Genomic DNA, 26,698 nt, shown 5'->3' with positions numbered 1-26,698 from the left:
GCAAAACGCTGCAAATACAAATATCGTGTGACATAAACAATTGCAAACGATCCCTTTTTTATTCTCTAGGGTCTCTGCTAAAAAAAAATATATATATATATATATATATATATATATATATATATATATATATATATATATATATATATATATACATACATACACACACACACACACACACACACACATGGTTACAACCGGGATATATATATATAGATATCTATCTACCTCTCTCTCTCATATATATATATAAATCTCTCTCATATATATTATATATATATAGATAGATATCTACCTTTCTCTCTCATATAGATATATATATATAAATCTCTCTTATATATATTATATATATATAGATAGATATCTCTCTCTCTCTCTCTCATGGCCAGGCAATCTTCTGGGACCTGTGACATGTCCCAGAAGATTGCAGGGAGGGGAGAGAGAAGAACTTTCCCTCGGCGCCGTGGCGCCATGAGTGGAAGTGGAAGCTGGGTACCTGTCAAAACTAGGTACCCGCTCCCCCCCCCCCCCCCCCCCAAGAAAGAAAAAAAAAAAAAAAAAGAGGCATGTCCATCACTTTTGGGTGGAACTCCGCTTTAAATTAAATTAAACAAAAAGTGCTGGGAAAGGGCGTGGTCAGCATATGGTTATATACAAAGTCTGTCTATTGGGGGTTTGTTCGTTTATGCCAAGACGCTACGATGTAGAATGCCGCCAGCAATGCCCAGCAGTGAGGGGATGAAGTGTCTTCCTGCTCATCACAAGGCCTTTTTTTTTTTTAAACTTTATTAGAAGTGCAAAAAGCAACACTTCAGTGTGACATAACCCCACAGCAGCGCGGTGCCACCCAGTGCACTGCGGGGGGAAAAAACACAGCATTGGGGTGTGAACAAGACACACAGCATGCAATTGTTTCCTATGTGCCCTCACAAGTGACCGGCATCTATCCAGTGCAGACAACGCCCGGTCCCCAGATATTTTACGAACCCTAAACTGAATTTTGGACGGAATATTTTCACCAATGCTGATGCAGCAGCGAGCAGGCCTACCCGTCCAGGAACGCGGTGACACCCTCAGAGCGCAACGGGGGGGGGGGGGGGCAACGTGAATATTTCTAATAAAAAAAAAAAAAAAATTGGATAATAACATGGTCTCCGTTTTTCTGTAATTAGGCCCAGCGAGCGGCGCCCCCTTTGGCGCGGCTGGAGACATCGCTATTATCAGACAGGTGCTGGAGCGGCTCATCAACACCTATTTTTATTAGCTGAGATAACCAGAGCTAACAGGCCCCGTCCGCCACCGCCGCGCTGATAACAGATCGCCACACATTCACACCGTCTGCCGCCATCCAATTACTTCACAGATAAAAGACGCACTGCTATCCAAACAATGAGACCAGATAAAAAAAAGTAATAAAAACACAAAGTTCATTATACTGCAGGATTTCTTGCTTTAATTAAAGCGACTCTGTCACCAACGTAAAAAAAAAAATTTTAAAAAAAAGGAAGAAAAAAAAAAAAAAAACGAATGAATTAAAGGGTAACCCAGCTATCATGAGGAGAAAAAAAAAAAAAAAAAAAATCTAAAAAAAAAAAAAAATAAAAAAATAAAATTTGCAGGTGCAGAAAAAATAAATGAAAGGGTAATAACTCAGCTATCATGGTGAAAAAAAAAAAAGAAAATAAATAAAAGAAAAAAAAAATAATCCAGCATACAATGGCTACACAAGTCATCTTGTAATTGAATGTCATTTAAAAATTCGCTTTCCTTTTCATTCTGCAGCCGCTGTCATTTTCTGTAAAATGCAATATGGCCACCTAGAGGCGTTCTGTACACAACTGGTATATAGAGCGCCCCCCCCCCCCCCCGCCCCCAGAAATGTCATTTCCTGCTTGTGTGATTGGCTGACTGATTTTTGTAGAAGTCTGCACTAAGATACAAGTCAGATTTTGGGCATCCCCTGCAACAAAAATTTTTATTTTTGGAGAGATACTTCCAAAAGGGAAATCACGGTTCAAAAGGGACGCAGACCTTGCCACTTTCCTCATTAGAGCCCTGCAGGTGCAGCAGCTGATTAAAAATCGATGAAGTCGCTCCCATTCACATTCACTTTGCACATAGACACAACAAACAGCAATTTCTTCAGACTAACAAAAAAAAAAAAGGGAGGGATCTGCTACAAATTTTGTCACAACCCCTGCAATGTACAGAGATCACCCAGAGGGGGGGAGGGGTTACCTAAACAAATGTTACTCTTTAATCACTTGCCGACCAATCACATACCCGGTACGTCGTCGGTCTTCAATTGGCTGTATGGGGACGATGCGTCATCCCAGGACCGCTATTTGCAGTCGGCTTTCTTGTAAGAGCAATCAGATCGGCTGACCATTCCTTGTGGCAGCAATAAAAGCGATACATTTTTTTTTAAAAAAAAGCAACAGTGTAAAAAAAAAAAAAAAAAATTTAATTCATTTTATTTTAAGTGCCCCTCCCCCCGCCCCCTGCAAAGGCGAACACATGCGTCAATCCCGCATGCACACAAACAGCGATCGTCTATCATCTAGGTATGTGATGTAACATTTCTTTCATTGTCCCCCTTTTTGCATAAATAAAGAATGGAAAAAAAAAAAAAAAGGATCTCTAAAATGTCGCCTATAGATAGTAACATTTAGTTTGTCACTGCTGCACGAGCGTGCGCAATTTTAACAGAGCGACGTGTTTGGTATCCATTTACTCTGCGTAACATCAACTTTTATACATTTTACAAATCGCATTAACATTTAAAAAAAAAACTATTTTTCTCTCCCAAAAAAATTGCATTCGAAAAACCGCTACGCAAATACGGTGCGAGAAAAAAAAAATTGCAAAACCCACCAATTTATTCTCCAGGGCCTCTGCTTTAAAAATATTGTTACAAATTTTCGGGGGGTTCTAAGTAATTCTCTAGGAACGGAAAAAAAATAAAAAGAAGAAAAGAAAAGAAGGTTGTGAACAAAAAAGGTGCCAGGAAAGGCCTGGGGGGGCCTACAGGTGCGACAGCACGCGCGTTTCCGCCTGTAGGGCGACCCAGACATTTCAATAGGCTGCCCCCATGTGCAAGAAATGCAGAAAAAAAATGTCGCTGACCCTTTTCCAAGGGTGTGCCGCACCGAACTGTAGGGTACTGCGGCATCATGTTGTTTAAGGGGGGCATGTTAGCAGATGTGTGTGGGGGGGTGCCAATAACAGTTACTGGCACTGCTGCATGTCTGTTCAAAGGCAATGCATTTCTGTGCGTGTCTGCTCAAGGGCAACGTGTTTCTGTGCGTGTCTGTTCAAGGGCAACGCGTTTCTGTGCGAGTGCTCAAGGGCAACGCGTTTCTGTGCGAGTGCTCAAGGGCAACGCGTTTCTGTGCGTCTGTTCAAGGGCAACGCGTTTCTGTGCGAGTGCTCAAGGGCAACGCGTTTCTGTGCGAGTGCTCAAGGGCAACGCGTTTCTGTGCGTGTCTGCTCAAGGGCAACGCGTTTCTGTGCGTGTCTGCTCAAGGGCAACGCGTTTCTGTGCGTGTCTGCTCAAGGGCAACGCGTTTCTGTGCGAGTGCTCAAGGGCAACGCGTTTCTTTGCGTGTCTGGATCGTGAGCAATTTTCCACTAGGTGTGAGCCTAGCCTTACATGGAAACAATTGGTCACCAGCTTAGAAGCGCTCAGCCTACACTGCGGGTCAAAGCGGGTCCAAGTTGACATGCTGAGAATTGCGTGGTCTGAGTTGTGGTCTTGTCCCCCCCTCCTCCCCCCTCCAGTCTGACAATGCAGCTATCCGCAGTAATACTACTTTCTATAGGAGCTCATTGCAACATTCCAATAACAGGTGCCCTTTACACACTCCCCCCCCCCCGGTGCGGATGTGCACACCCAGCTGACATATCATCAGAAAATCCTCAATGAGACGAGAATGGATGCAGCACACAGATTCATGTGAACGAGGGATGACATTTGTTACCGTGCCAAGTCCTGGCAGCCGGGGAGTAGATGAAGCCCCCCCCGGTGCAAGGCATATAAAGCCCTCCTTTGTGCTCTCTGAATTATACAGACTGCATGTTATGGGGGGGGGGGGTCACTTAAAAAGTTTACATCAATTACGCAGAGCTAACAACCACCATGCGAGCGTCCCGTGTGAACCCCATCCAGACCGATATAATTCGCTCATCCTCAGTAAACAAAATGGGGCGGGATCACTATTAGGTGTTCCTAAGCTGTAATGTCTGACCTGCTGTACCCCCCCCCCCCCCAAACCCTAGACATGATACAGGAGATGGTCAGAGGCTGCAGACATGATACAGAAGATGGTCAGAGACTGCAGACATGATGCAGGAGAGGATCAGAGACTGCAGACATACTACAGGAGATGATCAGAGACTGCAGACATACTACAGGAGAGGATCAGAGACTGCAGACATACTACAGGAGATGATCAGAGACTGCAGACATACTACAGGAGATGATCAGAGACTGCAGACATACTACAGGAGATGATCAGAGACTGCAGACATGATACAGGAGATGGTCAGAGACTGCAGACATGATACAGGAGATGGTCAGAGACTGCAGACATGATACAGGAGATGGTCAGAGACTGCAGACATGATACAGGAGAGGATCAGAGACTGCAGACATGATACAGGAGAGGATCAGAGACTGCAGACATGATGCAGGAGAGGATCAGAGACTGCAGACATGATGCAGGAGAGGATCAGAGACTGCAGACATGATGCAGGAGAGGATCAGAGACTGCAGACATACTACAGGAGATGATCAGAGACTGCAGACATACTACAGGAGATGATCAGAGACTGCAGACATACTACAGGAGATGATCAGAGACTGCAGACATGATACAGGAGATGGTCAGAGACTGCAGACATGATACAGGAGATGGTCAGAGACTGCAGACATGATACAGGAGATGGTCAGAGACTGCAGACATGATACAGGAGAGGATCAGAGACTGCAGACATGATACAGGAGAGGATCAGAGACTGCAGACATGATACAGGAGAGGATCAGAGACTGCAGACATGATACAGGAGACGGTCAGAGACTGCAGACATGATACAGGAGACGGTCAGAGACTGCAGACATGATACAGGAGACGGTCAGAGACTGCAGACATGGTACAGGAGAGGATCAGAGACTGCAGACATAGTACAGTAGAGGACTAGAGACTGCAGACATGATACAGGAGAGGATCAGAGACTGCAGACATAGTACAGGAGATGGTCAGAGACTGCAGACATGATACAGGAGAGGATCAGAGACTGCAGACATAGTACAGGAGATGGTCAGAGACTGCAGACATGATACAGGAGAGGATCAGAGACTTCAGACATGGTACAGGAGATGATCAGAGACTGCAGACATGGTACAGGAGATGATCAGAGACTGCAGACATAGTACAGGAGATGATCAGAGACTGCAAACATGATGACTGCAAGAAGAAAAAAAAAGACAAAATGTGACAGGAATAAACCAAACCATTTACCTACTAGTCCTCGGTCTACAGACTACTTTTCCTTCACTGCCCTGAGTACTGCATGGAGGAGCCCCCCAAGGGTCGGTCAATAAATGCCAAAGTGGCGCTGCAGGTTGGGCACCAGGGGGTTTTATGAAGCATTCTGGGTAATAGTTCTGGAATAATTCCCGAGGTGCGCTAATATGATAACATGGCGAGGAATATCACTCGGCCTATTCCAGAATCCGCAGACCTGGCAGTCACACCACCAAACACATCCCCCACCATTCCAGCAGCGTGCGGGGATCACTATCTTGTGAGCGGGGATTAGGAGGGATAATAAGGTTACTGCCGGGTGCAGGTCACAGCCGCTAACTACTTCCTAAACAATCCATTAGGGACTCTCAGCGTATCATCAGGTCTCACCGCTTAATGCATACCAAACATATTTCCATCCACTACAAAGTGTCTCGTGTTACACAGCTGGGGAGATGCGGCAGGTCCCATAGTCATAAAGATCTCCCCTCCCCCCCACGGCGCAGATCAGATCCAGCAACGTTCGCTGCAAACTATTTACAACTCGCCCCGTCAGCGCCAAACATCCCTTCCAACGCCGCCCCATAGAAAATAAAGCAAAATTAAAAATGTGCAAATGGCGCGATGCAGAAATGTAGGCGAGTGCGCACCGGAGCGCTGCCAAAACACGCAAAATACGCCGCGGTGCAATTCGTCTTTAATATCATCCCAACGCATGATAACGCACTACCCATACATTGTAGCGCTTTGACTTTCAAAGAAAAAACGTTCATGCATCTTGTTTGTAGAGCTGCACGATTAATCTTTAAGAATCGAGATCGCGATTCTTTTCCCCCCTCGCGATCCTAACAAAGCATTTTCCCGATTCTATGCAGAGAATTCTCTGCTCAAGCCGACAGCTGTCAGAAAAACAAAACAAAAAAACAAAAAAAAAAAAACAGTCTGCCAAGTTTCACAACATTCCTCAGCTGCAGAGCCAACTATAAAACATTGTAACTGTTTTGTTCTTTAGATCAAAGCAATGAACTCCGGTCTGTAAATGAGGGAAGTTTAACCACTTAAAAAGACTAAGAGACTTGTTGGTTTCAAGTTAAAAATCATTATTTTTTGCCAAACATTAATATATATATTTATATATTTTTTTTTGTAGAGACCCTGGAGAATAAAATGGTGGTTGTTGCAATATTTTATGTCAAACGGTATTTGCGCATCGGTCTTTGAAATGCAATTTTTTTGGGATAAAAAAAAAAATACACTTTAACCGCTTCAGCCCCGGAAGGTTTTACCCCCCTTCCTGACGAGAGCACTTTTTGCGATTCAGGACTGCGTCGCTTTAACTGACAATTGCGCGGTCGTGCGACGTGGCTCCTAAATAAAATTGACGTTCTTTTTTCCCCACAAACAGAGCTTTCTTTTGGTGGTATTTGATCACCTCTGCGATTTTTATTTTTTGCGCTATAAACAAAATAAGAGCGACAATTTTGAAAAAAAAAAAAAAAACGCATTATTTTTTACATTTTGCTATAATATCCCCCAAAAATATATAAAAAAACATTTTTTTCCCTCAGTTTAGGCCGATACGTATTCTTCTACATATTTTTGGTTAAAAAAAAGCGTTTATTGATTGGTTTGCGCAAAAGTTATAGCGTTTACAAAATAGGGGATAGTTTTATGGCATTTTTATAAATAATTTTTTTTTTTACTAGTAATGGCGGCGATCAGCGATTTTTTTATTGCGACTGCGACATTATGGCGGACATGTCGGACATTTTTGGGACCATTGTCATTTATACATCGATCAGTGCTATAAAAATGCACTGATTACTGTGTAAATGTGACTGGCAGTGAAGGGGTTAACCATAGGGAGCGGGGAGGGGTTAAGTCAGTACTGGGGAGTGATTTCTAACTGTAGGGGGGCGTGGCTGTCTGTGACACGTCACTGATCTCTGCTCCCAATCACAGGGAGCAGAGATCAGTGACACTGTCACTAGGCAGAACGGGGAGATGCTGTTTACATCAGCATCTCCCCGTTTGTCCTCTCTGTGAGGTGATCGCGGGTATCCCCTCGGCGATCGAGTCCGCGGGACCCGCGACCTGACTCACGGAGCTCCCGGCCGGCGCGCACGCAATGGCACGGCAGGAAATTCAAATGGACGTACCTGTACACCCATTTGCCCAGCCGTGCCATTCTGCCGATGTACAACGGCGTGCGCCGGTTTGGAAGTGGCTAATAAATTTAAAAAAAAACTAAAAAAAAAAAAAAACAGTAAAGTTAGCCTTTTGTATAATGTGAAATATTATGTTACGCCGCGAGAATTATGAGAGAATCGTGATCTTTATTCTAAGCAAAAAAAAAAAAAATTGTGATTCTCATTTTTCCCAGAATCGTGCAGCTCTACTTGTTTGGTGCATTCTAGTGCATAGCCGACGCGTTTCGGCCATCAGGGCTTTAGTCAAGGTTGAAGTAAAATGACATTACAAACATTTAAATAGTGAATGAAGCGGTCACATGTCCCAAAAACACAGGTGAGCTAAAATGCGAAATGTGCAACAAATTAACTTGGTAGATAATCACTACGATATGCTCTGAGGCTTCATGCAACCGGCCCGTTCTTTTTATTGCTTTTGTCTGTTTGATTTTATTCCATTTCGGGTTTTGCATTTTAAACCACTTGCCGACCGTGCTAAAGCTGAATGATGGCTACAGCACAGTTGTCTGGTTGTGGGATGACGTCATATGACGGTTTCCCGTGGTCACGCCAGCCGCGGGCGGCACACTCTGGGATCGCCGGGTCCTCCGCACGTGGCTGATCACAGATTGGAGGTAAAGCGACAATCAGCGGCTCTTTTTTTAGATGATCAGCTGTGTCCAATCACAGCTGATCACAGATGGCGCTGACAGCATGAGGAGAGGAGAGCCGATAACCGGCTTTTCTAAAAGGGACATCTACACTGATAATCAGTGCAGTCCCACCAGTGTTGCCAATCAGTGCCTCCTCAGTGTCACTCATCAGTGCCCATCAGCACCACCTATCAGTTCCGCCTCATAAGTGCCTCCTCATCAGTGCCCATGATTGCTGCCCATCAGTGCCACCTATCAGTGCAGCCTCATCAGTGCCCATCATTGCTGCCTATCAGTGCCGCCTATCAGTGCCGCCTATCAGTGCAGCCTCATCAGTGCCACCTATCAGTGCAGCCTCATCAGTGCCACCTATCAGTGCCGCCCATCAGGGTCTCCTATCAGTGCCGCCCATCAGTGTCTCCTATCAGTGCCGCCCATCAGGGTCTCCTATCAGTGCCGCCCATCAGGGTCTCCTATCAGTGCCGCCCATCAGTGTCCCCTATCAGTGCCGCCCATCAGGGTCTCCTATCAGTGCCGCCCATCAGGGTCTCCTATCAGTGCCGCCCATCAGGGTCTCCTATCAGTGCCGCCCATCAGGGTCTCCTATCAGTGCCGCCCATCAGGGTCTCCTATCAGTGCCGCCCATCAGTGTCCCCTATCAGTGTCCCCTATCAGTGCTGCCCATCAGTGTCCCCTATCAGTGCTGCCCATCAGTGTCCCCTATCACTGCTGCCAACAGTGTCCCCTATCATTGCCGCCATCAGTGTCCCCTATCATTGCCACCCATCAGTGTCCCCTATCAGTGCTGCCCATCAGTGTCCGCTATCACTGCCACCCATCAGTGTCCCCTATCAGTGTCTCATCAGTGTCCCCTATCAGTGTCTCCTATCAGTGTCACCCATCAGTGTCCCCTATCACTGCCGCCTATCAGTGTCCCCTATCAGTGCCACCTCATCAGTGCCACCCATCAGTGTCCCCTATCAGTGCCACCTTGCTGCCCATCAGTGCCACCTATCAGTGCAGCCCCATCAGTGTCTCCTATCAGTGCCGCCCATCAGTGTCTCCTATCAGTGCCGCCCATCAGTGTCTCCTATCAGTGCCGCTCATCAGTGTCTCCTATCAGTGCCGCTCATCAGTGTCTCCTATCAGTGCCGCCCATCAGTGTCTCCTATCAGTGCCGCCCATCAGGGTCTCCTATCAGTGCAGCCCCATCAGTGTCTCCTATCAGTGCCGCCCATCAGTGTCTCCTATCAGTGCCGCCCATCAGTGTCTCCTATCAGTGCCGCTCATCAGTGTCTCCTATCAGTGCCGCTCATCAGTGTCTCCTATCAGTGCCGCCCATCAGTGTCTCCTATCAGTGCCGCCCATCAGGGTCTCCTATCAGTGCCGCCCATCAGGGTCTCCTATCAGTGCCGCCCATCAGTGTCTCCTATCAATGCCGCCCATCAGTGTCTCCTATCAGTGCCGCCCATCAGGGTCCCCTATCAGTGCCGCCCATCAGGGTCTCCTATCAGTGCCGCCCATCAGGGTCTCCTATCAGTGCCGCCCATCAGGGTCTCCTATCAGTGCCCCCTATCAGTGCCGCTCATCAGTGTCCCCTATCAGTGCCGCCCATCAGTGCCGCCCATCAGTGTCTCCTATCAGTGCCGCCCATCAGTGTCTCCTATCAGTGCCGCCCATCAGTGTCTCCTATCAGTGTCTCCTATCAGTGCCGCCCATCAGTGTCTCCTATCAGTGCCGCCCATCAGTGTCCCCTATCAGTGTCTCCTCATCAGTGCCGCCCATCAGTGTCCCCTATCAGTGCTGCCCATCAGTGTCCCCTATCACTGCCACCCATCAGTGTCCCCTATCAGTGTCTCATCAGTGTCCCCTATCAGTGTCTCCTATCAGTGCCACCCATCAGTGCAGTCCCACCAGTGTTGCCAATCAGTGCCTCCTCAGTGTCACTCATCAGTGCCCATCAGCACCACCTATCAGTTCCGCCTCATAAGTGCCTCCTCATCAGTGCCCATGATTGCTGCCCATCAGTGCCACCTATCAGTGCAGCCTCATCAGTGCCACCTATCAGTGCCGCCCATCAGTGTCCCCTATCACTGCCGCCTTACCAGTGCACATCAGTGAAAGAGAAAAATTACCTGTTTGCAATTTTTTTTTAACAAAAACTATAAAAAAAACTTTTAATAAATTTAATAAAACATAAAAACCCCGGAGGTGATTAAATACCACAAAAACAAAGCGCTATTTGTGTGAAAAAAATTTATATAAAAGTGTTGCATGACCGCGCAATTTTCATTCAAAGTGCAAGTGCGTTGAAAGCTGAAAATTGGCCTGGGCAGGAAGGGGGTAAAAGTGCCGGGTACTGAAGGGGTAAAACCACCTGCCGACTGGGACATGGATAAAAGACGTCCTCGGTGGGGAGTGGAATAGCGGGGGGGGAGGGGGGGTGCAGCGATATACCAGAGCCCCGGTATTGGTTGTTTTGTTTCAGCTAGCGATGAACTGATAAAAGTGGTCCAAGCAGTGGATGCGCCGCTGGATCACTTTTAGAAGTGGCGGGAGGAGGGGGGGGGGGGGGTCGGACCTGGACGATCGGTAGCCCCGAGAACCGATCCGGCGGCTAGTAGCAGAGATGAGCAAAGGAAAGATGGTCTCCACTCATCTCTATGGCCTTGGAGGATTGCTTTATTTGTGCGTCGAGCCCGCGTTGATCAACGCACCCGGTGTGGATGAGCCCCGGGCGAATATCATCTCATACGTGGGATTAACATAGATCAATCCTGCAACAACTGCACTCTTCTATGCCGCTTATGTTACCCTGCGCTAAGCAGATGACGTCTTGCACCTGATTGGGTGATACAGGCGACACCCTTCATCTCCCTGGACTCTTGTTTCTAGCCTCGGAGAGCTGCGAGTCTCTCTCTGTAAGGAGAGGATTCCCCGGCGACAGATGATGTAACCGCCATCGGCACACGGATGAGTCACTTGATTGACGAGGGATTTCACAAAGAGCAGATTAATCGGGAGTCTGGCACACAGCCGGCCGGGAATTATTATACGACACCGATGTTGTGTCACTACATATCCCAGCATGCCGAGCAACACCCGGAGGGCGATGGGTCCTTACACTCCCACATGACATGACAACCGTGCGTTTAGAGACAACGGCCTTCTCCCCAGAGCCCCGGAGTCCAACCTGTGGCCCTTTATATTCAGCCCTCTGGGCCCCTACTGACACTAATCTGTGTTTCCCTATTGTCCTGTTATATCAGTGATTTCTACCAGTCTCCTGTATCATGTCTGCAGTCTATGTCCATCTCCTGTATCATGTCTGCAGTCTATGTCCATCTCCTGTATCATGTCTGCAGTCTCTGACCATCTCCTGTATCATGTCTGCAGTCTCTGATCATCTCCTGTATCATGTCTGCAGTCTATGTCCATCTCCTGTATCATGTCTGCAGTCTATGTCCATCTCCTGTATCATGTCTGCAGTCTCTGATCATCTCCTGTATCATGTCTGCAGTCTATGTCCATCTCCTGTATCATGTCTGCAGTCTCTGACCATCTCCTGTATCATGTCTGCAGTCTCTGATCATCTCCTGTATCATGTCTGCAGTCTCTGATCATCTCCTGTACTATGCTGCAGTCTCTGATCATCTCCTGTATCATGTCTGCAGTCTCTGATCATCTCCTGTATCATGTCTGCAGTCTCTGATCATCTCCTGTACTATGTCTGCAGTCTCTGATCATCTCCTGTATCATGTCTGCAGTCTCTGATCATCTCCTGTATCATGTCTGCAGTCTCTGATCATCTCCTGTATCATGTCTGCAGTCTCTGATCATCTCCTGTATCATGTCTGCAGTCTCTGATCATCTCCTGTATCATGTCTGCAGTCTCTGATCATCTCCTGTATCATGTCTGCAGTCTCTGATCATCTCCTGTATCATGTCTGCAGTCTTTGATCATCTCCTGTATCATGTCTGCAGTCTCTGATCATCTCCTGTATCATGTCTGCAGTCTCTGATCATCTCCTGTATCATGTCTGCAGTCTCTGATCATCTCCTGTATCATGTCTGCAGTCTCTGATCATCTCCTGTATCATGTCTGCAGTCTCTGATCATCTCCTGTATCATGTCTGCAGTCTCTGATCATCTCCTGTACTATGCTGCAGTCTCTGATCATCTCCTGTACTATGTCTGCAGTCTCTGATCATCTCCTGTACTATGTCTGCAGTCTCTGATCATCTCCTGTACTATGTCTGCAGTCTCTGATCATCTCCTGTACTATGTCTGCAGTCTCTGATCATCTCCTGTACTATGTCTGCAGTCTCTGATCATCTCCTGTACTATGTCTGCAGTCTCTGATCATCTCCTGTACTATGTCTGCAGTCTCTGACCATCAGTCTCTTACCATCTCCTGTACTATGTTTGCAGTCTCTGACCATCTCCTGTAGTATGTCTGCAGTCTCTAACCGTCTCCTGTAGTATGTCTGCAGTCTCTGATCATCTCCTGTACTATGTCTGCAGTCTCTGATCATCTCCTGTATCATGTCCCCAGTCTCTGATCATCTCCTGTACCATGTCTGCAGTCTCTGATCATCTCCTGTATTATGTCTGCAGTCTCTGATCATCTCCTGTATCATGTCCCCAGTCTCTGATCATCTCCTGTAGTATGTCCGCAGTCGCTGAGCATCTCCTGTAGTATGTCTGCAGTCTCTGAGCGTCTCCTGTATCATGTCTGCAGTCTTCGACCATCTATTGTATCATGTCTGCAGTCTCTGAGTGTCTCCTGTATCATGTCTGTAGTCTCTGACCATCTCCTGTATCATGTCTGCAGTCTCTGACCATCTCCTGTATCATGTCTGCAGTCTCTGACCATCTCCTGTATCATGTCTGCAGTCTCTGACCATCTCCTGTATCATGTCTGCAGTCTCTGACCATCTCCTGTATCATGTCTGCAGTCTCTGACCATCTCCTGTATCATGTCTGCAGTCTCTGACCATCTCTTGTATCATGTCTGCAGTCTCTGACCATCTCTTGTATCACAGATCTGGTGGACAGATTACTGGGAGGGGCTGGGGAAGACCCAGCTGCACATTGGCACCAATGACACCAAGTCAGAGGCAGATGGAGTGTCCTAAAGAACAATTTTAGGGACTTGGGAGCTAAACTGAGGAAAAGGACAGCCAAGGTAGTGTTCTCAGGAATACTACCGGTACATCGAGCCACACCAAAAAGGCAGAGGGAGATTAGGGAAGTAAACAAGTGGCTGAACAGCTGGTGTAGTAAGGAGGGGTTTGGGTTCCTGGAGGACTGGGCTGACTTCTCAGTCGGTAACCGGTACTATAGAAGGGACGGACTGCACCTAAATGAGAAGGGTGCAGATCTGCTGGGAATGAAGATGGCCAAAAAGTTAGAGGGGTTTTTAAACTAGGCGATGGGGGGGAGGGTCCAGAGGTAGAGATAGTCAGCGCAGAAGATATTCCAGAGGGTAGTATTGGGGGCATTAGTGGTAGGTTGACCAAAGCACAAAAACACAAGGTGAGTATAGTAGCAAGTCCTAGTTGCAATCTCAGAACACCCAATAAGAGGATAATATGCGACCGGTTAAATTTCGTGGCATATTCACCAATGCCAGGAGCCTGGAGGACAAGATGGATGAACTAGAGATACTGTTGTACGAGGAGGATTTGGATTTTGTGGGAATTTCATAGACCTGGTTCAACAGCTCTCATGAAACATTCAAGGGTATACTCTTTACCGCAAGGATAGAGAGGGTAAAAAAGGGGGAGGAGTATGCCTATATATAAAGAATAATGTACAAGTGAATGAGAGAGATGACATCACTGAGGGAGCTAGTGAGGAGGTGGAATCCTTATGGGTAGAGCTCCAAAGGGATGAAGCTAAGGGGAAAATAATACTGGGAGTATGCTATAGGCCCCCTAACCTGAGGGAGGAAGTGGAGACGGATCTCCTATCACAATTTGGATTAGCAGCAAGGATGGGAAGTGTTATCATAATGGGGGATTTTAATTATCCAGACATAGACTGGGCGGAGGAAACCGCGCATTCGTCTAAGGCTCGCCAGTTCCTAAATGTCTTGCAGGACAATTTTATGGGTCAGATGGTAGATGCACCAACTAGAAACAAAGCGTTACTAGACCTATTGATTATCAACAATACAGACCTGATCACAGATGTGGAAATACGGGGCAATTTAGGTAACAGCGATCACAGGTCAATTGGCTTCAGTATAAATCACACAAATAGGAAACATAAAGGGAATACAAAGACACTGAATTTCAAAGAGCCAACTTCCCTAAACTACAAACCTTGCTAGAAGGCATAAATTGGGATAAAATATTAGGAACAAAGAATACGGAGGAGAGATGGGTTTGCTTTAAGAGCATATTAAATAAGGGCATTAGCCAATGTATCCCATTGGGTAATAAATTTAAATGAGCGAACAAAAGTCCTGGATGGCTTAACTCCAATGTAAAAATGCATATAAAAGCAAAGAAGGCCTTCAAAAAAAATACAAGGTTGAGGGATCATCCTCAGCATTCACACTTTATAAAGAATGCAACAGGAAATGTAAGGGTGCAATTAGGACGGCTAAGATAGAACATGAAAGACACATAGCGGAGGAGAGCAAAAAAAATCCCAAGAAATTCTTTAAGTATGTAAACAGTAAAGAAGGGGGGACAGACCATATTGGCCCCATAAAGAATGAGGAAGGACATCTGGTTACAAAGGATGGGGAGATGGCAAAGGTATTGGATTTATTCTTCTCCTCAGTATTCACGAGTGAATCGGGGGGCTTCAGTAACCAAAACAGCAGTGTTTATCCTCATGACACAACGCAGGAAGCACCTACATGGTTAACAGAGGACGGAATTAAAATTAGACTTGAGAAACTTAACATTAATAAATCACCGGGACCAGATGTCTTGCATCCGAGGATACTTAGGGAACTCAGTCAAGTAATTGCCAGACCATTGTTCCTAATTTTTACTGACTGTCTACTGACTGGAATGGTACCAACTGATTGGAGAAAAGCCAATGTAGCACCAATATTTAAAAAGGGCCCAAAATACATCCCTGGGAATTACAGACCAGTTAGCCTAACATCAATAGTATGTAAACTCTTGGAGGGGAGGATAAGGGACTATATACAAGATTTTAGTAATGAGAACGGCATCATTAGCAATAATCAGCATGGATTCATGAAGAATCGTTCTTGCCAAACCAATCTACTAACCTTCTATGAGGAGGTGAGTTTCCATCTAGATAAAGGAAGGTCCGTAGACGTGGTGTATCTGGATTTTACAAAAGCATTTGACACAGTTCCCCATAAACGTTTACTGTACAAAGTAAGGTCCATTGGCATGGACCATAGGGTGAGTACATGGATTGAAAACTGGCTACAAGGGCAAGTTCAGAGGGTAGTGATAAATGGGGAGTACTCGGAATGGTCAGGGGTGGGTAGTGGGGTCCCCCAGGGTTCTGTGCTGGGACCAATCCTATTTAATTTGTTCATAAACGACCTGGGGGATGGGATAAACAGTTCAATCTCTGTATTTTCGGACGATACTAAGCTAAGCAGGGCAATAACTTCTCCGCAGGATGTGGAAATCTTGCAAAAAGACCTGAACAAATTAATGGGGTGGCGACTACATGGCAAATGAGGTTCAATGTAGAAAAATGTAAAATAATGCATTTGGGTGGCAAAAATCTGAATGCAATCTATAGACTGGGGGGAGAACCTCTGGGGGGATCTAGGATGGAAAAGGACCTGGGGGTCCTAGTAGATGATAGGCTCAGCAATGGCATGCAATGCCAAGCTGCTGCTAACAAAGTAAACAGAATATTGGCATTAAAAAGGGGGATCAACTCCAGAGATAAAACGATAATTCTCCCGCTCTACAAGACTCTGGTCCAGCCGCACCTGGAGTATGCTGTTAAGTTCTGGGCACCAGTCCTCAGGAGGGATGTACTGGAAATGGAGCGAGTACAAAGAAGGGCAACAAAGCTAATAAAGGGTCTGGAGGATCTTAGTTATGAGGAAAGGTTGTGAGCTCTGAACTTATTCTCTCTGGAGAAGAGACGCTTGAGAGGGGATATGATTTCAATATACAAATACCGTACTGGTGACCCCACAATAGGGAGAAAACCTTTTTGCAGAAGGGAGTTTAACAAGACTCGTGGCCACTCATTAAAATTAGAAAAAAAGAGGTTTAACCTTAAAAACTACGTAGAGTTCATTACTGTAAAAGCGGCAAGGATGTGGAATTCCCTTCCACAGGCGGTGGTCTCAGCGGGGAGCATCGATAGTTTCAAAAAACTATTAGATAATCACCTGAACAACCGCAACATACAGGGATATACAATGTAATACTGACATATAATCACACATATAGGTTGGACTTGATGGACTAGTGTCTTTTTTTCAACCTCACTTACTATGTAACTAAGTCCCCAGTCTCTGACCATCTCTTGTACCAAGTCTGCAGTCTCTGACCATCTCTTGTACCAAGTCTGCAGTCTCTGACCATCTCTTGTACCAAGTCTGCAGTCTCTGACCATCTCTTGTACCAAGTCTGCAGTCTCTGACCATCTCTTGTATCATGTCTGCAGTCTCTGATCATCTCCTGTACTATGTCTGCAGTCTCTGACCATCTCTTGTACCAAGTCTGCAGTCTCTGATCATCTCCTGCATCATGCCCACAGTCTCTGACTATATCCTGTTGTGGGTCTGCTGTCTCTGACACTGAATATTCACGAAATATGTGTGGCCCTTAAGTGATTTTGAGGGCCGCACTGGAGGCCCCCCCATATCAAGAAAGTTGACCACCTGTACCCTAGAGCCTCTACTTCTCGTATCGGCATTCATGGCTTGCATCACTCTGCCCTGCCAGCCAGATCCGTATAACCGCCGGTAGTCACATGTACCAAACAATGCTGAACCCAAGCCAGAGAGAAAAAAAAAAAAGGGGGCGAAGTACCCCCAGTTCTATTGCTGCCCCCTTCCCAAAGCTGCTGCAGCCCCTCCCCAACATATTGGGAGATGTGAGGGGTCATGCACAGTCATGAGGCCGCAGTCCTGCCCTGAAATCCTGCGGAATCATAACTGCAATGAAAGGCATTAAGCTCAGACCAAAGGCTTCCAGAGGGAAGTCTGGAGGACGCCATTGCTGGTCTTCCCGTCTGAAAATACCGGTTGTCATCTTATGGTGATCCGTTGGCTTCAGTACTTTCAGGCTCAAAACAAACCTGCAGAACGGGAGTTCTGACTTCACTGCATGCTTATCATGGACTCCAAAATTTCCAGGAGGAAGCAGAAATGGCAGCCGGTTTCTTTTAGTCAGCCTGAGTTTCCAAAGTTTAACCCCTTCAATACCGAGCACCTTCACCCCCTTCAATACCGAGCACCTTCACCCACTTCAATACCGAGCACCTTCACCCCCTTCAATACCGAGCACCTTCACCCCCTTCAATACCGAGCACCTTCACCCCCTTCAATACCGAGCACCTTCACCCCCTTCAATACCGAGCACCTTCACCCCCTTCAATACCGAGCACCTTCACCCCCTTCAATACCGAGCACCTTCACCCCCTTCAATACCGAGCACCTTCACCCACTTCAATACCGAGCACCTTCACCCACTTCAATACCGAGCACCTTCACCCCCTTCAATACCGAGCACCTTCACCCCCTTCAATACCGAGCACCTTCACCCCCTTCAATACTGAGCACCTTCACCCACTTCAATACCGAGCACCTTCACCCCCTTCAATACCGAGCACCTTCACCCCCTTCAATACTGAGCACCTTCACCCACTTCAATACTGAGCACCTTCACCCCCTTCAATACCGAGCACCTTCACCCACTTCAATACTGAGCACCTTCACCCACTTCAATACTGAGCACCTTCACCCCCTTCAATACCGAGCACCTTCACCCCCTTCAATACTGAGCACCTTCACCCACTTCCTGCCCAGGACAATTTTCAGCTTTCAGCGCTGTCACACGTTGAATGACAATCGCGCGGTCATACAACACTGTACCCAAATTTAATTTTTATCATTTTGCTCACTCAAGAAGAGCTTTCTTTCGGTGGTATTTAATGACCACTGGGGTTTTAAATATTTTGCTAAACGGAAAAAAAAAAAAAAAATAATTTGAAAACAAAATTTGTCTCCGTTTCTGTTATAGAATTTTGCGAATAAATAAATAATTGTTCTTCATAAATTTAGGCCAAAATATATTTCTTTGGTGAAAAGAACCCAAATCACAGTGTATATTATTTCGTCTGTAGGAAAGTTACAGGGTCCACAAACTATGGGAAATATATCTGAAAATTGATCAATCCGGATGTTGTACTGACGGCCGATCTCATTTCTTGAGGCCAGAAAATGCCGAGACAGTACAGATAAACCCCCCCCCCCCGAAATCACCCCCCTTTTGGAAAGTAGACAGTACAAGGTGTTTAGTAAGAGGCCTATGGAGTTCTCTGAAGTTGCAATTTTTTGGAAACATAAAGGAAATTAAAAACATTTCATTTCACTTTTTTTTTTTTACATTCTGTCACCAGTACAGCGTCATCATATAACTGGTGTGGCAGTGATCAGGGACGCTGGTGACAGTATGTATATTAAAAAAACAAAAAAAACAAACAGGAAGGAAGAGGTAATAATTTTTTTTTGGACACACTGTGACCAGAGCATCACAGTATTATCACAGTAACAATGTACTACTCTGGGGAAGTGAGTAGGATTATTTTCTTTTTCTTTTTTTTTTTTTTTTACACATTGCAATTGCTTATAGTCAATGAATTTCATTGATATAAGCAACCATTTTTACTAAACGAAAGCGGATTCTCATTCAGTGTCTTTTGCTGTGATTAGCTATGATTGGCCAAAGCAAAGCGTGACCAATCACAGCTAGCAACATAATTCTATACAATGAATGGCATGAAAGGAAGCCATCCATTGATTAAGATGGTCATGTAACCTGCTGCGATTGGTCACAGCAGTCAGCGGGGCCGGTAAAGTGATCTGTCATTGGCTGTCTCCAGTGGACACAGCCAGTGAAAGATCTTGTGGCACCTTTTGGGAGGACATCATATGAATGGGTCTTTCATCCTTCTGAGTGGACGTCCCTACGGACAACATAGCACTCCTACGTGACGCTGCGGACAACGTACCACTCCTACGTGACGCTGCGGCAATGTACCACTCCTACGTGACGCTGTGACGACATACCACTCCTACGTGACGCTCCGGACAACGTACCACCACTTCGTGGCGCTGCGGACAACGTACCACTCCTATGTGACGCTGCAGGCGATGTACCACTCCTACGTGACGCTGCAGGCGACGTACCACTCCTACGTGACGCTGCAGGCGACGTACCACTCCTACGTGGCGCTGCGGCGACGTACCACTCCTACGTGACGCTGCAGGCGACGTACCACTCCTACGTGACGCTGCGGCGACGTACCACTCCTACGTGACGCTGTGACGACATACCACTCCTACGTGACGCTCCGGACAACGTACCACCACTTCATGGCGCTGCGGACAACGTACCACTCCTACGTGACGCTGCAGGCGACGTACCACTCCTACGTGACGCTGCAGGCGACGTACCACTCCTACGTGACGCTGCAGGCGACGTACCACTCCTACGTGACGCTGCAGGCGACGTACCACTCCTACGTGGCGCTGCGGCGACGTACCACTCCTACGTGACGCCCTGGACAACGTACCACTCCTACGTGACGCTGCGGCGACCTACCACTCCTACGTGATGCTGCGGCATGGAGAAGAAAGGGTTACTTTGTAGTAGAGCTGCACAATTAATCGTTAAGAATCGTTATCGCGATTTTTTCCCCGATTCTTTGCTAAAGCCAACAGCCGTCAAAAGAAAGAGGAAAAAAAAAATAAAAAAAAAAAATAGGGCAGTCTGCCAAGAATCACAACATCTTTAGAACTTAAGTATAAATATTGTAACGATTTGTCCTTTCGATCAAAGGAATAGACTGTGGTGTGTAAATAAGGGAAGTTTAACCATCTAAACACTAAACCTTTTTCTGACATTTGTTGGTTTCAAGTTAAAATCATTTTTTTTTTTGCTAGAAAATTACTTAGAACCCCCAAACAATACACACACATACACACAACCATTTGTTTTATTTTTAGTAGAGACCCTAGAGAATAAAATGGTGGTTGTTGCAATATTTTATGTCACACGGCATTTGCACAGCAGTCATTCAAATGCAAATTTTTGGGAAAAAATTACACTTTAATGAATAGAAAAAAAAAAAAATAAAAAAACCCAATTTTTTTGTTGTATAATGTGAAAGATTTTACGTCACGAGAATCGTGATCTTTTTATTCTAAGCCAAAAAAAATTGTGATTCTCATTTTGGCCAGAATCGCGCAGCTCTACTTAAAAAAAAAAAAAAAAAAAAAAAAAAAAAGGTCAACACTGCCCCCAGAGCCCCCCCCCCCTCCAAAGCGAATGCCAGCCCACATGCTAAAGGTTCACTTACACCAGTGGTGCTCTCTGAAGAGCAATCAACGTTCGGATTGCTCTTCAGAGAGCATTTGACTGTAGCGCCTCCTCACAACTGTGTACATTCCATGTCGCCGAGCGGTCCCATTCACTTGAATGGGTTCCATTCGGCTGATGCTGAAAAGGACAGGGGGGGGGGGGGGGGTATAATTCTTGCAAAGCATTGTGGCCATGCCATGTACCCCCCACCCCACCCCCGCTGATCCTGCAGCTAAAACGGCACAATGAGGTTTTACCGCCCCCCACCTCATTGTGTGAACGGGAAGCTCAATGCAGTTTTGCTGTATTCGTTGAAGTGCGGTTCTCTCCTTTAACTGACTGTTGTAATGATGTCAGTGTGCGGATCGCGGGAACGCGGCGTTCGTGGGGCCCGCACTAAACTTTAGAAATGATGCACCCCCCCCCCTTTTTTGCATTTATCGCGGCGTCCTGCCTGCGGGGGGTCCAGGCGCTGTCACAGCTGTCAGACGCACGCGATGAACAATAAAGCTGCAGATGACCGATCCGGAGCGGCGGAGGGCTCAGCTTCTGCTGCAGGGGGACGCACACAGAAGAAGAAGAAGTGACGTAATGCTACATCTATATCTGTGCGCTCATAGAAAAAAAAAAAACGTCTGTCAGCACCACGCCGAGCTTTCTGCAAACACCAGAATAAAAACACAAAACAGATACATTCCGCGATACGGAACAGCCGCTCTTTTTTTTTTTTTCTTTTTTTTTATGAATGGTTAATCTGCAGATCTCCAGACGAAGGGGCTCCGCTCAACAATGCCAGCCGGATGGCAGGAGGACGGCGCCCCCCTCCCCCCCTCCCCCTTCCCCTCCCTGGGGCGATTGAGGGAATCAGAGATCCACAGCCCACCATTGGGGTTCATTGGGGGGGGGGGTAAAACAGGATTGGGGTCACCGGTATACTTATCCGTTATGCAGAAGATTAAAAGGGGGATAATGTGCCCCTCGGCTGGCAGAGGATTAGGGTCACCCGCATGCCAGATGCGACCCTCCCCCCCCAATATGCTGCCCTAGAGGGAGGGTATGATGTGCCACTCAGCGGGAGGGGGAGGGGGAGGGGGGGTGATGGCTCTGGAATTCAGGATTAGGGTCACTGGCTTGTAAGATGTGGCACCCCCCCCTTCTTCGTTACGCTGCCCTAGTAGGGGGTATAATATGCCCCTCAGCTGGCAGTAGGATGGGGGGGCGCTTCAGGAATTAAAGATTAGGGTCACCAACTTGCAAGATTTCTGCCAGGAGCGACCCACCTCCATCCAGTGTCCTAGAAGGGGGGGTATGTACCCCTCAGTGCTGGTGGGGGGGGGGGGGGGGGGAGAATAAGGCTACTGGCATGCAAGATCTGTGCCCTGAGGGTGACTCTCCATCCAATTGCCCTAGTGGGGGGTATAATATGCCCCTCAGCTTGAAGATGAATTGGGCGAAGGGGGGGCGCAGGAATTAAAGATTAGGGTCACCAGCATGCAATATCTACACCCTGAAGGCGACCTACACCCATCTAATGCCCTAGAGGGGAGGGTACACTATGCCCCTCGGCTTGCACAGGGGGGTGGGGTGATGACTATGGGATTAGAGAACAGGGTCACTGGCATGCAATATCTGTGCCCTAAGGGTTGCCCCCCCCCCCGCACAATGCCCTAGAGGGGGGTGTATTATGTGCCCTCAGCTGGCAGAAGGTGGGGGGGAGGGGGGGGGTTGTGACAGCTCTGGAATTCGAGATTAGGGTCACTGGAATGCAAGACCTGTGCCCTCCATCCAATGCCCTACAGGAGGGTATAATGTGACGACTACGGAATTCAGGATAAGGGTCACTGGCTTGCCAAATGTGCGCCCTGATGGGCACCCTCCCCAATATGCTGCAATAGAGAGGGGGGGGGGGTATAATGTGCCCCTCAGCTGGCAGAGAGCTGGCAGAGGGGGTGGGGGCACAGCTATGGAAATGGAGAATAGAGTTACTGGCATGCAAGATCTGTGCCCTAAGGGCTACTGGGGGGGTATGGGGGGTATAATACACCCTTATGCTGACAGAAGCACTGGAGGGTGCAGCATGCAAGATGTGCCGAGAGCGACCTTCCTCCATCTATTGTCCTAGTGGGGGGGTATAATATGCCCCCCAGGAGGCAGAATGGGGAGGGGGGGGGTGACAGCTCTGGAATTCGAGATTAGGGCCACCAGCTTGCAAGATCTGCGCCCTGAGGGCAACCTGCCTCCATCCACTGCCCTAGAGGGGGTCATAATGTGGCCCTCAGCTGGGGCTATGTATTAGAGAGCCGGGTCACTGGAACGCACAATCTGTGCCCTAAGGGCTACCCGCCTCCGTCAGCTGTCCTGGAGGGGGGGGGGGGGGGTTCAGTTGGCAGAGGGGTGTGGGGCGATTGCTCTGGAATTCAGGATTAGGGTCACTAGCTTGCAAGATGTGATGACCCCCCCCAATACACTTGGAGTATAATGTGCCCTTCAGCTGGCACAGGGGGTGGGGTTAAAGCTCTGGAATTGGAGAATAGGGGCACCGCCATGCAAGATCTGTGCCGAGAGCGACTCACCTCCTGTTGCCCTGGGGGGGGGGGGTATCAGTAAGCAGAGGGGGTGTGGGGTAACTGCTATGGAATTCAGGATTAGGGTCACTGGCTTGCAATATGGGTCATCCCCCTCCCCATTACACTGTGCCCCTCAGCTGGCACAGGGGGTGGGGTGACAGCCTGGAATTGGAGAACAGGGGCACCACCATGCAAGAACTGTGCCAAGAGTGACCCGCCTCCACCTGCTGCCCTGGGGGGGGGGGGGGGGGGTATAATATGCCACTGGAAGGGGGGAGGGCCTTCAGTTGGTATAGGGGGTGTGGAGTGATTGCTCTGGAATTCAGGATTAGGGCCACTGGCTTGCAGGATGGGACCCCGCCCCCCCATTACACTGGGGGGGTATAATTTGCCCCTCAGCTGGCACGGGGGATGGGGTGACAGCCTGGAATTGGAGAATAGGGGCACTGGCATGCAAGATCTGTGCCAAGAGTGACCCGCCTCCATCCGCTGCCTTGGGGGGGAGGGGGTTTAATATGCCCTCGGCTGGCAGAGGGGGCGACATCTCTGGCATGCACCATCTGACCTCCTCATCTGCTGCCCTGGAGGAGGGGGGGGGGGGGGGGCTCGGCTGGAGAAGGATTGGGGGGGGGCCTCGGCTGGCAGAAGGATTGTGGGGGGGGGGGGGTGACAGCTCAGGAACTGAAGATTAGGGTCACCAGCACCATGCATGATCTACGCCCTGAGGGCCACCCTCTGAGTATACAATGCCCCACAATGTGACACAATAGACACACACACACGTTTACCTTCATATAAGAGCCGGTCTTGCAGTTCGCAGGGAAGAACGTGGAGGGGTGGGGGGTGGGGTGGGGGGGTCCTTCCAGTTGCACCCGTCGGGTGGTCTCAGCTCCACTGGAGAGTCGGAGGAGGCGGCATTCCCAGGAGATGGAGCGTCATGCTGCAGCCGGGCGCAGGGATCTCCGGGGTAAAGGGCAAGTAATCAAAAGGAAGGGAAGTGGGTGGATTGCAGATGATCAGAGAGATCGGGGGGGGGGGGGTACAGGAGGTGGCCCTATAGGAGGGGGGACAATGATCACCTCCACTGCAATCTATAGGAGAACGGCAGAGGGGTGGTGAGAGTTAGGCAACTGTTGAATGCGAGTGATAGCAGAGGGAAGATGGATGTATATAGGGATGGAGGATAGATAATGGGGGGGGTCAGATGTATATATAGGGTGTTAGGTAATGGGGGGGGGGGTCAGATGTATATAGCTGGAGACAGTGGCAGGTCTATAGGAGGTGATGGGAAGGAGTAGAGGTGAGGAGGAGGAGGGGAGGGATTTCTGGGGTGATGGGAGAATAGCGATGTATAGGTGGTGGAGGATCAATATATTGGGTAAAGGGTCATGAAGGATCTATAGGTGCACCCGGCAGATCTATACGTCCCAGCAGACAAAGTGTGTTATATCCAGATGGACCTGTAAGCTCCGGGATATGTTCCAGGCAATCTTTAGCTGTCAAAGAAGTAAAAACGTCCCAAGGGTGACAGTCTGGGAGAACTATACGTTCCGGCAGGTGGATCTATAGGCAACAGGGACCCTTGGAGATAAACAAACCGGTGGATCTATAGGTATCAGGAGCCCCCGGAGACAATGATCAGATATATACGGGTGGATCTTTAAGCTCCCAGAGATGACGAATTTATAGCCAATAGAAAATCTATATGTTCAAGATCAGCCTTATAAACAGCGTCGACGGGTGTTCCCGGTGAATGTATAGGCAGCTCATGATCCAGAAAACCCCGATATATATCTCAGACAGTCGGTTCTATAGGTGACGGGAAGAGTCTGAAGTTCCGGCTGAGGATGCCTCTACAGGTGACTCAGATGAAGCCAATCCTATAGGTGACAAGGGGCCTCTCACTGACACTATACACATACAGTCCTTCTGAAAGTGGTCCTATAGGTGTCAGTGGACAGATACGGTCTGCATACCGCTGACAATACAGGTAAACAGTCCATGAGATGCCGTTCTGTAGGCGACATGGGAGGTATACAGTCCGGCCGGTGTTGCTCTATAGGTGACACCGGGGGACCAGTGAGGGTGCTTCTATAGGTAACTCTGGATGTATAGAACCAAAGAACAGGCGGAGGTCTATAATCCTGGGTGTTCCGATTCAAAAGTTGACACTGAGTGTATGCAGTCCTTATTCTGATTATATAAGTGACACCAGATGTATGGTCCTGGATGTTCTAATCATATAGGTAACACCGGGTGTATACAGTCCTTATTGGTATGCTTCTATAGGTGATACGAGATATATACAGTCCTAGTGTCCAAACTTCTACAGGTGACACCAGATGCAGAGACAGCTTTATAGGTAACACAAGCATTAAAAAGCAGTTCTATGGGTGACTGCAATGTATACAGTCCCGATAGGTACGCTTCTGTATGTGCCAAATATCCACAGTCCTGTTGGGTAGGCTTCTATGGGTGAAACCAGATGGTAGGTATTCCTCTATAAGTGACACCAGATGTCTATGATTCTATAGGTGACACCAGGGGCAGAGGTGGCTTTATACGCGACACCAGCTCTGTGATATACGCAGTCCAGCGGTTATAATGCTATAGGTGACACCAGCTGTATGGTTGTTTTACCGTCTCAGTGGGTGCAATTCTATAGGGGACACCACAATTTGAGAGGCTCCTTTATGGTTGTTCCTCTGTAAGTGGTCCCAGAATTCCTTCGATGACACCGGATCTATACAGTCCTGCCAAATACGATTCTATAGGCGACATGCGCTGGAGCTCTGTAGGCGGCCTCTAATGTCCTGCGATAATTGTATAGGCGGACACCACATGTATACAGCCCCAGTTGAATATGATTCTATGGGTGACACCGGAATTTACACAGTCCTGTCAAGTACGGTTCTATAGGCGACACCAGTTGTGGCTCTGCAGGCGGCCTCTAATGTCCTCGTGAGAATGCTACAGGCGATACCACATGTACACAGCCCTGTTGAATACGATTCCATAAGTGATGATGAATTTATTCAGTCCCGCCCACCACGATTCTATAGGTGACACCAGCTGTGGCTCTGCAGGGTTGGCCTCCAATGTCCTGGGAGAGTTCATAAGCGACATAGGACCAAAGATATGATTCTATAGGTGACACCAGATATATACAGTCCTGCCAAGTACGATTCTTGTGGTTCCGTAGGTGGC

At 47.8% G+C, this 26,698-nt stretch overlaps 1 protein-coding gene across 1 annotated transcript in view; it reads right to left on the bottom strand.

The window, feature by feature from the left end:
- Window positions 1-25,203, bottom strand: part of PTPN4 (protein tyrosine phosphatase non-receptor type 4) — a gene marked incomplete in the record, with an annotated part of 165,913 nt that extends 140,710 nt beyond the window's left edge. Inside the window, 1 exon segment of the mRNA XM_073634460.1 lies at window positions 24,280-25,203.
- Between the last annotated feature and the right edge of the window lie 1,495 nt (window positions 25,204-26,698).

The sequence above is a fragment of the Aquarana catesbeiana genome, linkage group LG06 (assembly GCF_042186555.1).
Source record: "Aquarana catesbeiana isolate 2022-GZ linkage group LG06, ASM4218655v1, whole genome shotgun sequence".
Classification (NCBI taxonomy): Eukaryota; Metazoa; Chordata; class Amphibia; order Anura; family Ranidae; genus Aquarana; species Aquarana catesbeiana.
The sequence above is the reverse complement of the archived record's forward strand: the minus strand, read 5'-3'. Positions and strand labels throughout refer to the sequence as shown.